This window comes from Acipenser ruthenus, chromosome 11 (assembly GCF_902713425.1).
Source record: "Acipenser ruthenus chromosome 11, fAciRut3.2 maternal haplotype, whole genome shotgun sequence".
In the NCBI taxonomy this organism is placed as follows: Eukaryota; Metazoa; Chordata; class Actinopteri; order Acipenseriformes; family Acipenseridae; genus Acipenser; species Acipenser ruthenus.
Window position 1 is genome coordinate 23,179,818 of NC_081199.1, and position 13,461 is coordinate 23,193,278.

At 37.7% G+C, this 13,461-nt stretch overlaps 1 long non-coding RNA gene across 1 annotated transcript; it reads left to right on the forward strand.

Moving 5' to 3' along the window:
* The first annotated feature begins 11,173 nt into the window (after positions 1 to 11,173).
* Positions 11,174 to 13,063, forward strand: LOC131739455 (uncharacterized). Its single transcript, XR_009330540.1, has 3 exons — positions 11,174 to 11,478; positions 11,913 to 12,080; positions 12,598 to 13,063. It is a non-coding gene; the product is annotated as an uncharacterized LOC131739455 (long non-coding RNA).
* The last annotated feature ends 398 nt before the right edge of the window (positions 13,064 to 13,461 follow it).

A 13,461-nucleotide genomic window follows, 5' to 3' on the forward strand; every position in this document is an offset into this window, starting at 1 on the left:
ATTATCTGATTCTAGCTTAAACTCGTTTCGAGCTTGTCTGTAGAATCCTAGGTGCCAGGACTAGAAAGTCTTCCTCATCCCATTCAAATCAAGGGACAATATGAACTTTCAACTCTGCCAGTCTCACCCCACTCTACTTGTGTATATATAGAGAGAAAGTGAAGTTATATTGTCAGTATTGTTACTTTCATATTCTCAGTCAGCTGATCTAATGAACCCAAAACATCAGCCCTTATATGCAAAATATTTTAATAAGCAAGAGGTTCCACAACAATTTTACATTTACTTTTAATGCACTGTGACCGGACACGACATCTTATCCTAAAAAACAGGGTTATGTCATGCCGACTGCCAAGACTGCTATCATGCTGGCAGGTCTTCACAGTCACCTTTGCAGTTCTTAGGGTGAAAGGAAGAACTAGTGTCCCTGTCAATCTTGAATGCAAGAAAAGGACAACTTTAGGGGCAGTCTTGCACTTACAATACGACTTGCTTGTTACAATCTTTTGCATATACTGTGAAGTCAGGACAGTATTTAATGAGCAAGGAGTCTAAGCTGAGTAAAACTAACGATGCAGTTGTTCTGCAAACACCTGCTAGCACTTTTAAGACTTTAAGACCAAACAGACCTTGAAAATACCACCATGAAAATATACATGGGCACATAACAGGATTCCCCTATATACATGGCATGAAGGGCAGTTTGACTACTGGAAGTCATTGTCACCTGCTCACCATCACTCCCATCACACACCCTGTATTCCCACCCAACATTGACACACTATCACAGTATCAGTACATTCCATAAATGTTTGCTATAACTGAATAAATAAACAAGTGCATAATTATCTATTTGCAGAATATACTAATTGAATTCCTTCTAAAGCTGGACACTTCCTCTTTCCACCCTTTGCAAGTTTGGCGGACCCCCCTTACAATGTAATGAAAACGTAAAGGAACTCCCCATTCATTCTTGAGCATTTCCAAACTTCCTTAGGGACCAAACCTGTTTTATGCATTGCTCATATTTGTTAGAACCATGTAAATGTGCCTGAAATATGAACAACCAGACTCCTACAGCGATTGAATACTGTACAGTAAATCATAATGCATGTGTTTATGTGTGTGTGTGTGTGTGTGTGTGTGTGTGTGTGTGTGTGTGTGTGTATATATATATATATATATATATATATATATATATATATATATATAATTTTGCTAATATGCGTTCCTATAAAATGGTATGTTTTATAAAGCTATTCTTGCTGAGACTGGAATTACTATGACGACAGTACTGTAGAAGTGACAATAGGTAGAGAGCTGAGAATATACATAGCAGTGCTTATGTCCAGAAGGGGTTTGATAAGAAGTTCAGATAAATGTGATGAAATAAATCACTTGCCGATATGAAATAAATATCTTCAGTGAGATAAAGAATAATTTGCGTGTGCATGGATGTCAGACAGACAGTGAGTATGCCTTTCCTAAAGGATGCAGTATTGAGCCAGATCCAGAACGAGATTTGAAGCATTGGGTTACACACTTTCCAGATTTCAAACACCTTTTACTCGTCTCATATCCTGCCTCTTCATGGACAGCGGGAGGAAAGCTGAAAACGAAATTATACTGGAGAAAGTGTTTTTTATTTTTTAAAAAATCGAAAAGAACTTGGTCATGCTGTACAGATGTGAGCGGGCTGCCGGTGTCTCGTTTCTAGTAAACAGGTTTGCAGTGCTAGAAGATCATTAAAGAGACCCTCTGTTTATCAAAGGAGTGAAGTTTCAGATACCTGGATCTTAGTTGCAAGCGTCCCCTTTCTGATTTTTGCAAACGTTTGCTTCTCGTCCTGGGCCTAGGGAGAGAGGAACTGGGTCGGTTTGAATTGGGTTTGTGTGTTTTGGATGGGTGAACGGGACTGGCTTTTGAATCTACCTGGATGGGATGTACAGTGAGTTTTATTTGCTGTGAAGACGAGTTCCTGCAGATACCTTTGGGTCATCATGAGGAAAAAAAGAAAGAAGAAACGAGTCTGCTCACAAAGGTAAGACAATCGAGAAAGCTTTAAACATTGATAAGCAGAACTTGATAAAGCTAATAAAACAGTTATGCAAGTGATGAACTCAATGAACCAAACTAACTGAACTAAACGAGTGACACGTGGTTAATGTGTTATTTACCTGTGTTGTAGGTAGAAGAAGAGTCGTTATTTTGTAGATATTTTGCAAAGTGTGTGCGTTATGCATTTTATTTTTCCACGCTTATTTTGAACTTGACTGTCGATTCATCTGTAAGTAACATGCTACGGGAATGATGTAGCTTACAGGTGGACTGTGCTTTTATTTGTCGCGCATGTGTAAATGTGCTACAAGATGTTATTAGTATTTGTATTTTATTTTTCTGTCTCTAAACGTTTGTCTGTCTCAATTGTAATCAGCTAGCCCAGCATTCTTAGTGTTACCTGTTGAACTTTATAGAGTACAGATGTCAGGAAGGATACAATTAAGTTGATATCAAGTTGCACCAATTACAAGATGAAAATTGAAAGTAATAGGGAGTAATAAGGATACAAATTCAAACCCATAATTATTATACTTAACAAATAAATTGTTATATCAAATGTAGTATTTTTGTCAGTGAGTATATGACTCTTTAAAACTATAGTACATATTTCTGCATCACTTAAATGCTAAAAGAAACTACACAGTAATTTTGTATTCATCCATTCAGAATGTCAGGCCTGGCAAGCATACCAATCTTTCCACAGAGTTCCAGAGTCTTCTATTCATTAGAAATATGCATTAAAATGTTTATACGATTCAGAAGAATTCCCTCCACCTCAAAACTATATAATTACAAAAATATTGATTTAATAGGTGTTGGACCCTCTAACAAGCTGGTATGTGGCAAATGATCATCTATCTTCACATAATCACCAATAAAACATGTGATTATTCAAATTGTCTATGTTGTGGGAATTTGTGGGGTACTACTGAAATCCACTAGAGCAGTGGTTCCCAACCCCCTGTGTCTGCTGGTTTTCATTCCAACTGAGCTCTCAATTACTTAACCAGGCACTTAACTGAACTGATAATTTGCTTAATTATACATTTTAAAATGTTTTCAGCTCTTAAATAGTAGAGTTCAAGTTACTTATACAATGTTAAAGCTAACTTGAAATATACAACTGTTAAGAGCTGAACATAATTAAAAAGGTCTAATTCAGCAAATTATCAATTCAATTAAGTGTCTAGTTAAGTAATTCAGTGCTCAGTTGGAGTGAAAACCAGCAGACACAGTGGGTTCTCAGGACCAGTTTGGGAACTAGACCTATATTAACTGTGTGAGAGTTATGTGCAACTATGCAGCAACAAACATAGGAGAACAGAAGGATCTCAGTGATTGACAGTGGATTGACAGTGGACACCCGTAAATTCCAGTGATGATCTATAGCACTGGTATTCTGGTCAGAGCTGGTGGTTTTCTGGTTGTCAGATGGCCGTGCTGGTTCAGTAGACTTACTGTAAGATGGTCGTAGAAAAAACAGGTCAATTAAAAAAACCTTTACCTGTATTTATCTCATATTGAGGACTTGGGTCAAACAAAATAAAAGGGTTTATGGTAGTAGCATCAATCTGTACATGCAGTTCAAATTAGGAACTGGAAAATGTCTGTGAAACTCCCTGTGGTACTCAATGCTCTTTATTCTTCACTGCCCTTCAAAGGTCACCTGCTTCTTTGAATTCCTGTTGTTAACTTGTCTTAACTAGAAGTCTTTGACCTTAAATCTCAAACAACATGACTGCTCTTAGCGAGGCAGGTCAGTCTTGTGTATGTGTGCAGGGCACACTGATTAACCAGCTTGGGAGCTTTATCAGTTTCCTTTCCTCCTTGCATTGAGTTAACTCTGTGCTGTGACTTTTGGAAAGAAAACCAGTTTGTCCTTCTGATACAAGAATGTTTCTCAGCTTTGTTAAAGAAGTTATTACAACCTGGGATTTTAAATACATTTTGTTATCTTCTATTATCCCCTGCAGGGGAGGGAATCCCTAACGACAGGGTCTTTTTTGCAGCCAGGCGTGCATTTCTATGTACTGTACACAGTTCACACTACATTTTTCCATATATCTGGTAAACTGCTTATCCAATTATGATGAAACTTAGTATTAACATTATTTAGCATACGTTTGGGGATATATGTCCGTACTTCTGCCAATCTGTATGCCACACTTACATTGTTTCATGTATCTTGAGTACACAAGAAGTTATTCTACATAATGTAAATCAATTATTTGAATATAGTTTACCATGACATCCACGTCTACCTATCTGATCTCCATTTTTTATTCTATACTTTTCTGTACACACTGTTGATATACATATATCATGGTCATCAACATTTCTATCATGCTGATGGCTCTAATTTTGAATTTACAGCCGTGGCGATGGATGTATTTCACTGACATACTTATTGGCCCTAGCAACAATATAATTTGACCCTTTTTGGTGTTTTTATTTTGTATTACTTTGTTTTTTAAATACTCTAATTTGAAGTATGTATTTGAACTGCAACTCACTTCCTCAACTCACTTCCTGTGTGGTAGGCCAACTTCACTCCAATGTTATAGCTCAATATGGAGATCACACACATGTATGCTGACAGACCGTCAGTCAGTCAGTGTAAATTAGTGTAAATTACTGGTTCTCATAAATACAGAGATAAAATGTAACATGTTAATAAAATGTTGTTAAATACCTTAACTCTTAAGCTGCCAGGTATGTTCTTAATACCAACCCCTTTTCATAATGCTGCTATTAAATCCCATATATAAGAGGAAGCTTTCTGGACTACATGCATTGCAGCGGATTCATATATATAAGCACAGTTTACTAAATGCCTTTGGACCCTGCAGATCTCTTTACACTATACTCAGACAGAGAAAGCTTGGCTGTCTTTTGATGGCCAATTTGTCCGAGCATGTAATCAGCCCATTAATGACTATAATCTTATTGGCTGCTCAGGAAGGTAAACGCAGTGTGATTGTTTATCGCTCCTCTGTTGGAAGTATTGCTCGTGTTAGGGGCAATTTTGGGAAAGCAGAGGCGAAAGCTGGGAACATAAACAAGAGTCGAGGTGTGGTACCGACCCAGAGGAAATGAACTTTCTGAGCCGGCTATGAAGTAGTGCAGCATTTCACCTTTTAACAACAGTCAAAGGATCGTAATTTCTTGGTGTTTACTACATTTTTAACTCCAATTATTTGAAAGAGGTAAAACGCATACAAAACTAGAACCAGACAACTACTGTAAGTTATATATTTCAAGTTCTCTTAAGCAATCTCAAAGTGTTTTGTTTCTCATTTTGTAACATGAACATGATTTTTGTCTCCTTTCAGTTATAAGGACAACACACACATCACATTTGAATGATTCCCAGGCATGAGTAAACTAGTGTCAGGGAAATTGAATATGTTATTCATGCTAGTGCTATGGTACCTTTATATATATATTCAGTATAGTAATAGGAATTAAAAATGTGCGCTGCTGGTAAGATTTGCAAAACCACCATTTTCAATGTAGCTTTGCAGGTACATTTCTTTGAATTGCTTTAAAGCAGGGGTGCCCAATCCTGGTCCTGGAGGTCTGGTGTCCCTCCTGGCTTTTGTTCCAACTGTCCCCTAAATTACTTAATTGGACGTATCAAGCACTTATTAGAAGCTTAATCGGTCCAATTAAGCAATTTAGTGTACAGTTGGAACAAAACCCAGGAGGGCACCCCTGCTTTAAAGCAACAACATAAACAAGTCTGAAAAAAATAGAAACAAATAGTTTCTCTATTCCATAAGTTAAAGCGTACACTGGGGTTGGAAATGCCTGACAACAGGGATAGACTATAGGGGAGGACTTCCATATGTACACAGTCACTAGAGTATCACATACATTTTGAAAAAAACACATCCAATATTGATGACATTTGTTAAGGCCCTTCATTATTGTAAGTATTTTTTCACTTTTCCAAAGGTAGAATGTCATGGTAGAATATACTTGAATTTTTGACACCTTCACTCTATAACCAAGAAAAATAAAACAATTACAAGACAAATGGGTCCTTGAATACATTGGCCTGTTATCTGAGTAGGAGAAACTACTCATAGAGAGGAGATAAAACGATTCATAACAAAACTTTTCATGTAGAATAACTACAGTACTACCTGAAATTTCAATAATAGATTCAAATAGGGTGTGGGTTATAGGATGGTAAATGTCTATGCATGAGGGAATAGAGTAGAATTTAATGGACAGAGGCTGAAAACCGAAGCCTGATGTCAATATACAGTAACCCATACAAAGACGCTTATCCCTATAACTCTTTGATATACTGCTTTATTGTTAATATACAAGTTTTAAAAATCCATCTATAGTGGTCTTCTGTTCATGACCAACCTTTATTTTTTGTGATTTTCGTAGAAAAGAGGGAAAAGATTAACAAAAAAAATACCATTATGTGGCTAAGGTAGAAGGCTGGTTGTGATGTCACCGTTTTGAATTGTAGTTGAATGGAGAGGTGCTTCAGAAAATAAAGCACAGTAAAATATGTTTGATGTCATGAATTTGGTTTCTTTGTGATGTGTTGTTGCATACAGCAGGCAAAATGTGCACTCTGATTGGCTGAAAGAACTAAGGAGTTATATTTAACCCTGTGCCCCACCAAATAACTCGTCTTTAGGCACTGAACAATTTGTATTTTATTTTCTTACAATTTCAATTTCCAGAGGGACCCTCATTAGCTGTGAACGACCAGAGCCTTTCAGCTTCCATACCTTTGGGATGTGATAAAGTAAATTCTGTTTTAGGGTTCAGTGAGAGAAAACGGAAACTGTCCAATACAAGCAGTATTTATTACGGAAACAATAAACTGGAAAGTGTTTGGAAAAGCCGAATGAATAATGTGTTTCCTTCCCTTGTTCTACCTGAGAGAACAATCTAATGTTTTCTTTATTTACTGTAGGGGTAGCACTGAATAGTCAACTAGCTGAATAGAAAAGTGACAGTTGACTTCAGAAACAGTTAGTCGACTAATCACTGTCATCATGTGACGTGTGGTGCAGATAGGTTGACAAGGATGGCGAATAGTGTAGAGCTGTAGAGTGTAAACTAATCCAAACACACTAAAACATGCTGCATATATTTTGTTTCATGTATAAAATACAATTTTTGTTTAATACAGCACTGTCTATACCAATATTCTTGCTAATCCGAAACATAGTAGATTGAACCAGCCCTATATTCTGAACCAAGCTGACATAATGAAATGCATGCTGATAGCAGCTATAAAACTTCATTATCAAGGGTATTACAGATTTTTTGATTTATGACACTTAGGTAGCAAAGATGAGTCATTGAATGGATATTTTTATTAAAGTGACAAATCGATGATTGGTATGAATTTTGTTTCCGTATTTCCAGTCGACAACTTTGCATTGATGCGTATGATCATGTTACAGCGAAAGTGCTGTGCCACTCTACAACATATTGTATCCGGTGTGTAGCAGCCTTTTAACCATTACTCCATCTCTCTTCACAATCTAGGGCAGTGTACTGTGAACCAGGTTGTGTAACAAAGCTCAGGTACAATAACATGATATCCAGTTTCTCAGCTGGCAGGCTGTTCACACCAGATGTGAGTTAATCTAGCAGACTGCTCTGTGGTTTGGCACAGGGTGCAGAGATAAAATGTTGTATTATTCACATATATCCCTGTCCTACAGAAGTGTGTACGTAAGAGCCCTGGAACTCCCCCAGCACACCCACGAGTGCATTCCTGCATCTTCAGGGCCAAGTCTTCCTGTGATACCCATGCAAACGAACCCTTTTATAATTGCCATCACACTTTTATAACATTCTCCCTATATAGTCCCCCGTGAAAAACGTGATCGCGGATCGTGGTGCGATTTCGCGGAATGCACTTTGGGTTGCAGAATTATTGGTTTTCCACGGCAACAAGCCTAACTAGCATTCATAAGAACAAATTCAAGTTTTTTAAACATTCCACAAGGTGGCGCAGTGAGATTTTTGAATACCTTTGTTTATCTTGCTCAACCGGCTTTTAGGAAGAGCAAACCACTCGTTTTAGACACTGACGTGCTGTGGCTATTAAAATCCTCAGCTAACATGGATACATTTGTTAAGAGCAAACATGTGCCTGGAGGCAAAAGTCACTTAGGAAATAAAACAGCCGCTGGTTGTGCTCGGGAATATCCGAGACTCTGTTTTGCAGACCATGCATGTCGTTTCTGAAGAAACTATCAGAGGCCTGTTTCCTCTACTTCAATGGGAAAGCACGACTTTAAACACCTGACCCCAGTCCTGAGAAAATGGAGAACATTTTTATTTATTTATTTATTTTTATTTCAGGTCAGTTTTATAGTTTCTAGTTGCAGTTGCTCACTTTCAAAGTATTTTTTCCCTCATAGCAGTAAAGGTTTAAAACTGGAAAACGCCAGTATTTATTTGATAATTTATTTGATAATTGATTTTACTTTTCTACCTTCTGGCCTCACAATTTAGTTTTTGGAATTAGTAAAAGTTATTAAAGTTTCAATAAATGTTTTGTGTATTCATTTGCTATTTGTTTTAGCATGTACTGTAATAAACTTTGAAAACAGCCCTATAAAAAAAAAAAGAAATTAACAAAGAACCGGGTTGGTTTTAACTTTTAAAAGGCTACCGAAGAATTTAAGTATTTCTGTTGCAGAAATCATGGACCCTTGCTGCAGAATTTGGAAAAATTTGCTGCGCTTTTCACGGGGGACTACCTATAGTCCATGTGACAGGGCGAGGATCCCTGCACATGAAAAGGGGGCAGGGCAAAGCCCTACCATAAATTTATTTGTTTATTTTAGAATGGTGTACCCCTCCACCCCTGTGCAATTTATTATTTTGTATTTGTTTTGTTGTATTATGATTTATTTATATGTATTTATAAATGACGGCAAAGCCGTATGTTTTGTTATTGTTTAAATGTGTTCTGGCAGAGGCGAGGTCGGCAGCTCGTCCTCTGCCAGTAGCATTTAAAAAGCCTCGTGGTAATGTGTGGCTGTCGGCTAATGTGTTGTTAAACTAGCCGGCAGTCACACATAATTAATAAACTTGTGCAGATTGTGGCCGAGGGTTAATAGAATAATTACTAGCTAGTTAAACCCCTCGGCCACGGTATTTAAACCTGCAGCTCTCTCAGTTTGTGGTGGGTGTTCGAGAGGAGGAGCGAGAGAAACAAAAACGAAAGTAAAAAGAACAACTAGCTTAAGGATCCGTGAAGGCTGCTGCCCAGCCGGACTTTAGGGTTGTATTTAGTGTACCAGATTTGTTTTTGTTTGAATATTTATTTTGCTCTGTGAGCTGTGTTTTTTTGTTAAAATGTTTTTATTTATTTTCGTGTTATAAATAAATGTCGCCGCAGCGCCTCATTGCACCGCAGTATTTTGCCTTTGTTTTCTTCCTGCATTCTGTCCTGACGTCACCACACAGCCATCCCTGTCACAGTCCAGGTCCCACAGAATTTGTAATTAATTGATTTGATGATTATGGAGTAGGGTACATGATTTAGCATTAACCGCTTGGTTTGATGGTCCATCACCTTGCCATTTGGACGGGACAATAGACCCGCTGCTGTTAACCATGGGGCAATTGAAGAAAGGTGGTGATTGGGGCGGTGTAGGGAATTACAGGACATACATTGAAATACATTGATCAGGAGGTCAGGTACACAGATAAGAACATAAGAACATAAGAAAGTTTACAAACGAGAGGAGGCCATTCAGCCCATCTTGCTTGTTTGATCGTTAGTAGTTTATTGATCCCAGAATCTCATCAAGCAGCTTCTTGAAGGATCCCAGGGTGTCAGCTTCAACAACATTACTGGGGAGTTAGTTTCATACCCTCACAATTCTCTGTGTAAAAAAGTGCCTCCTATTTTCTGTTCTGAATGCCTCTTTATCTAGTCTCCATTTGTGACCCCTGGTCCTTGTTTCTTTTTTCAGGTCAAAAAAGTTCCCTGGGTTGACATTGTCTAAACCTTTTAGGATTTTGAATATGGTCCTTTGCAAGGTGCCAGCAGTATCCCAGAAAATACCACAGTTTTGGTCTTGTCTTTTAATTTCCGTCCTAGCTCTCTGAATTTGTTTTGCAGGGATCTTGGCCTGTCTGTTCCAATGTTGTTTGTTTTCCAATGATTGAAGGGTCTAAACCCAGGTTTTCAGGTATTGGCTATTGAGTGGTGGCATAAAATTGACCTTATAAAGTCAATATCATTGTCTAGGGTCGAAGTCAAAGCAGTATGAACATACTTAGGTATCAAGGGCAGTCCTAAATTGACACACTGTCTAAGAATGTATGCTAGATCTAGGTTATGCTTAAGCAAATTACAGCTGGTTGAAAAGGTCAATATTTTAATCTTATAAAATAAATGAGTACTGATACTTTCTGTCTGTCTATATTTTCCAATAGCCTACTTGTCCTTTTCTGTGCCTTCTTAAGTGCAATAATGTGTTTTTATAGTAAAGTGATCATAACCACACAGTATTCTAGCTTGGGCTTAACTAGAGCATGATAGAGCCCTGAACTTGTATTCCACATTTTTGTCATTGTTACCTAACATTATATTTACCATTTAAACTGTCTCTCCAAGTTAGCTATAGGAAAATACCAGTCCGCTCTTACCCCAAGATCCTTTTCAAAAACTTTGTTCCCTCTTCCAGTACAGATTTTGCATTAATATGTTGCTTTCAATTTACATTGGGGATAGCATAGCATGGTATGCGTGTGAAATAGCAGTCATGCCCAAATAAAAACAAATCGGCCTGCAGTTTAGCAAACAGCCCTTGAGATGCGTTGCCAAGAGAAATACGGGCTGCCTTTTATTTGGCAGGTGTTTACGATATCGTGTTTGATTCAGAAAGAAAAACAAATGGGTGCCTTAAAGATGAAGCACCGATCACGAGCCTATCCCCTACCAAACAAACAAACAGGCCGATTGACAAAGATGTGTAGCAAGCAGCCGACAGGCAGCCTTTCATCAGCATGGGGGCGGGAGGGAACGAGCCTTGTGTGAGTTCAGATTTAAAAATAACACGAGAGAGAGAGAGAGAGAGAGAGAGAGAGAGAGAGAGAGAGAGAGAGAGAGAGAGGTGGTGGTCACAGTTTAGAGGAAAACCGCTTATTCAGTTGTGATGAAACCTGGTAAGAACAGTATTTAGCATAAGTTATTTAGGATGTTAGATGATAAGGATATATGGGGTGTCTGTCTGTCAGTACATTTGTCCATCTGTGTGTCATTCTTACATTTTTCCATATATCTGGAAAATCGCTTTTCTGACTATGATTAAACCTGATATTAACATTATTTAGCATCAGTTATAGGGAATATCAGACTGTGGGGACAAACAGGTGTCTCTCTGTCTGTACATCAGTCTGTCTGTACAGGTAAGTTACACTTACATTTTTAAATGTAACACAAGAAGTTATTCCTCATACTTTAAAAACATAATGTTCTATATATTTTACAATGACTATAACAACATTGTTTACCTAATGACTTCTAGGATCCAATCACTAAATTATTCTTATTCTTTTCTGTGTTTATATAAGTTGTGGTCATCAACTTAATTGTCATCCGATAACTCCAATTTTGAATTTACAGCCATGGCAGGGAGTGTATGTTACTGACATACTTGTTCTTTTACAGTATTTCAGCTGCAATACAATGCCAGGGGCTCTGCTTAGGAAATCTCAATGACGGTTATTATTATTATTTTTATTATTAGTCCTCTTATTGGATGAATCCAGTTTTGCTTAGAGCTTGATTGCTAGATAAAAAATGTATTTTTCTTTCATTTAATTGTTGTTATTATTACTAGAACTGGAATGAGCTGATATCATGAAATGAGCCTTAGCCAATCGCGTAAATGGGACTGAATCCATCTACTATCGAATTCCCAGCTCTCACACAGAGTGCCGACAGAACATTGTTACTGCACTGTCTGAGAAAGTTATCCCTGGAATCGCTAAGCATGTGCGACACACAGGTATGTGTTGCTCTCTTGCAAGTCCTTAGACTGCATACTCTGGTCTACATGTGGAATTCCTATATGTGTGTTAATTGGGGGCGCTTCAATTAAAGCCACCAAACATAAACTGCTGTAAGTATTTGTAGCAAATGGTCATTACCATTACTAATTCTAAAAGTGCTTTAGACACATTCTTTTAAATCTATTTTCTTTCCCCTTATTAGCCTTTTTAGTGTTTTTCTGATCCCTTTTTTCTGCGCAGTGACTCTTCACTGGTAGACATAGGCAGTGGGTGACGATTTGCCCATCTCTTTATTGCTTTAATTACCAAAGTATTGCTGTGAATTTATATATACTTGTGAAAATGTGTCTAACAGTAATGCATTACCGGCCACTCAACTGGGCCTCTTATGTTGAAAATGTAGCTTAGAATTATGATAATACTATTAGAAACAAACAAACTGACATCCAGATATCCATCGATGAAACTATATAAATAAATAAGCACTGAAGTGCATGAATGCTTGTTTTTTAGGGGAAAAACTGTATCTACATGATTGGATTTGGCATCACCCTGGTGTGGGGCAGGTTCTCCTGGTATATCCTGGGTCCCTTGATTGCTCTGGATGGCTGGACTGATGCCTGGACTCATTTATATAAACAGAGACTTCAGGCACCTTCCATGGCCACCCCAACCCCAGATCTCAATCCAGTTAAGCATGTTTGGGATGAACTTGAACAATGCATTAATCATCACAATCCCCTTCTCAGTACTGATTTTGAGACACCTTCCAGGACCTTGTGGAATCTATTCTATGTCGTGTCAAGACTTTGATGAATGCAAATGGTGGCCCAACCCAAAACTAGGCAGAGGTCCTTATTAAGTGGCCAGGCACTGTGTATTGATGTTGGTAACAAAGCCAACATGGACAAGAATGTTACAATGCAGTTTTAAATAGACTTTGATACCCTGTCTTAAAGGGTTTCAAACAAAATTAACAAAAAATGCCCTTGATCTTTTTAATAAACTGTTTTATCAAATTTGACAGTTGTGTTTTGTTTTCCCCCCAGCATTATAATAACTTTTATCTTTATCTGAAAAAAGTTTTGGTGAAAGACTAATGCTAAATTTGGCATAAAAAATACATTAATGTACCAAATTGAATTAAATTGGATTATAGTGTGGTGCCATTCCTCCTAAGAAACGAGTCATTTTATCACAGAAAGACACACCTTGCTTTTTTACCTAAGTCTCAAGTAAAAGCCACTCAATCCTGGACAGATATAGTTGTAAATGTAGTCTCTAGTCTGACACTTAAAAGTTTCACTTGTATCCTCAATCTTTGGAAATCCCCAAATCTGCATGGAGCATCACAATGATTTATACTCAACTGAAAGG